Source organism: Musa acuminata, chromosome BXJ3-8 (genome assembly GCF_036884655.1).
Source record: "Musa acuminata AAA Group cultivar baxijiao chromosome BXJ3-8, Cavendish_Baxijiao_AAA, whole genome shotgun sequence".
Classification (NCBI taxonomy): Eukaryota; Viridiplantae; Streptophyta; class Magnoliopsida; order Zingiberales; family Musaceae; genus Musa; species Musa acuminata.
In genome coordinates this window covers 49,530,013-49,533,183 of record NC_088356.1, presented here as the reverse complement: position 1 = coordinate 49,533,183, position 3,171 = coordinate 49,530,013, and the positions used below count along the sequence as shown (strand labels likewise).

At 39.1% G+C, this 3,171-nt stretch overlaps 1 pseudogene; it reads right to left on the bottom strand.

Annotated features, from left to right (window-relative positions):
• Positions 1–434: 434 nt before the first annotated feature.
• LOC135644132 (uncharacterized protein At4g26450-like) lies at positions 435–2,740 on the bottom strand (annotated as a pseudogene).
• Positions 2,741–3,171: the final 431 nt, after the last annotated feature.

Genomic DNA, 3,171 nt, shown 5'->3' with positions numbered 1-3,171 from the left:
ATGTTAAAGAACTTTCAAAATTCAAATGATTGCAAAAATAAAAAGCTAACTGCTAAGAAAAGACTAATTTTGTGGGGGGAAAACAAAAATAGAAGTGAATTACTAGCACTAATCAAAGTTAACTCCTGAAAAATGATAATTTGTATAGAAAACAACAAAAACTGCAGCAAATAATACAAACCTATATCTCCAAGAGATCCATATATTGAATCATCAACACCAGGAAACCCCTAAAAACAGACAAAAAAGAAAAAAAATAGCAGATTTATATTTGTAACAGGATTATATGAAAGAACAGAAAGATTATCTTCAAGAGATTAACTAGCAGAAGAAGAATTTAATCTGAAGAACAGGATTTCTGTTAACAAGCCATGCATATACCTCAGCACCATGAAGATCAATTCCAACTTGAAGGTTATTAAGGTCTGCTTGTACTGATGGGCTGCATGACATATCAGCTCCCAGGTAGTCAGAAATGGCTAGACTGTAGCTGTCCTGAATGACAGGAAGGTCATCTGAATGTGCTGTGTGGTTCATAACATTCTCTACAGGATATATCAATTCGTTCCTGCTTTATTACCACATCAGGAATAACTCATCTAGTGAGGGAGGAGTACAAATATTAAGGTCTAATAAATTCAAGAAAAAATGGCATAGAAATATCAAACATTCCACAAATTGACCAGCTATATGAAAAAAACTTACTTGGCCTTCGAAGGATTACAGGCATTCACTTCAATTGGAGAATTGTCTTCCAAATCAATTACTGGAATCACTTTGTCATCACCTGAAAGACGGTTGAAGTCATAAGTAACTTTGGCCTTGCTATTTATCGACAGGCCAAAATCAACCGAAAGTTGTTTCTCAGTTTCCAGAGGAGGAGCTGAAATATTACAATCATTCAAAAGAGGATCACTGGGAATCTCAGTTATCTCAGGAGCTTCCATTAGGTTCAGATCACAGATTTTAAATTAAGTTGGTTGGTTTTGCTTTACATCTTCCATCTCCATGAATGATTGAGCTTCAACTTTTGGAGGTAAATTGGCAGTGACTTGTTTCAATTGATCGATTGCCTCCATTTCTTCACTCTGAGGTGGCATCTCCATGAACAGGCTAGCCTGAGTTTGTCTAGAACCATCAAGCTGAGAGAATTGATTTTGCTGAGATGCAGTAGGCAAAGATGAGTTAATTTGTTTCTCGTGTTCCTCCTCTTGACTCACATGGTTAGCAAACTTATCCTCCTTCCCTACATCTACCATCATAGCAGATGATGTTGAATGCAGGAGGTTCATCTGTGGCTCACAGGGAGACTCTATTGTTTCTTTAGAGGATTTGATATCAACATCACCAGAATTAGCTTGTTCTTCATACTTCAAATGGTCAGAGTGATCCACATGCGATTCTTTTAAGAAGCCATCAGTTGGAACATCATCTATAACCATCTCAAAATCTCCTTTAGGAACAACTTCAATCTTGTTTCCACCATCAGTACTGAGGCAATGGTCATCTGTAGGACCTTTATGTGACAGTGATGACCGCGGTCGCGTTGGCACTTTTGGAAAACCACTGAGCTTCAATAGATCACTACCATCATTGCTGAGAGAGGAAACACCTTCCTCGACTCCATTAGGCTTCACGGTTGAGTACTCTTCCGTGGAAATCTTTTTCTCTACTAACGCATCATGCTTACCACTCTTAACTCCTCCAGCTTCTGAATTCGAAGCCAACACTTCTTCTGCCCCTTTGTTCTCATCGGCATCCACTTCCGTGGGAACATCCTTCCTGGTACTGTTTGAGCTCGCCTTCGATCCAGCATCATCAAGCTCTGAACCAGATTCACCCACCACTTCTCCCTTCGAGTGCTGTTCATTTTCAGCGATACAGCTTCCCACTTCCTTGTACCCACTTAGCCGATCTCTACGATACCCCGGGGCAAAGTCATCGTTGTCCTCCTCCATACTATCAGAATAGTCTCTGCTTCATTCGTTCCACGGCCCATTTCTTTTCCTCTCTCTACCCCAATCCGGACCATCATACGAATCTTAAAGAAATACACCCGTAATTGTTAAACACTCTGTCACTCGGATCGGATTCGGTCTTAAACCCGATAAGAGTTGTTAATGGATCCAGACGGACCAATATCCTAATCAGACCTGATCTAGTAAATCTAATCTTCCAACCACCTTTGGTCTCCCCCCACTCATCATTCACCACCGATAAAATCTTGGTTCCGGACAAATCTCAAAAAGACTATAGACCGGAGAGGAGAAAAGACGATCAATATTCTAGATTAGGACTTCTACGAATGATACATCTGATACGATACAAGGATACGTCCGATACGATACAAGGATCAATTTGGCATCGTTTTAAATGGTCTATTTACCGAATCAGAACCGATTAGGATATTGGTCCATCTGGATCCATTAACAACTCTTATCGAGTTTAAGACCGAATTTGATCCACGTGACAGAGGCTTTAATAATAACGGGTGTATTTCTTTAAGATTCGTGTCAGTGTGGGATGCTTCGCCCTTTTAATCGTTATATGCTATTAAAATCCTAAAAAGAGCTGCTTGTATAATTTTCTTTTTGTCTCGTCAATCTTCCCTTCTCTTTTATTAAAATAATTAAATACCAATATTTCAGATCCGATTGCCACCTAATGAATGATACGTCCGATACGATACAAGGATTCATTTGACATCATTTTAGATTGTTTATTTACCGGATCAGGTCCGATTAGGATATTGGTCCATCTGGATCCATTAACAACTCTTATCGTATTGGTCCATCTGGATCCATTAACAACTCTTAAACCTGATAAGAGTTGTTAATGGATCCAGATGGACCAATATCCTAATCGGATCTGTTCGGTAAATAGATCATTTAAAACGATGCCAAATGGATCCTTGTATCGTATCGGACGTATCATTCATTAGGTGGCAATCGGATCCGACATATTGGTATTTGGTTATTTTAATAGAAGAGAAGGGAAGATTGACGAGACAAAAAGAAAATTACACAAGCGGCTCTCTTTAGAATTTTGATAGCATACAACGATTAAAAGGACGAAACATCCCACACTGACACGAATATTAAAGAAATACACCCGTTATTGTTAAAGCCTCTATCACGAGGATCGGATTCAGTCTTAAACCCGATAAAAGTT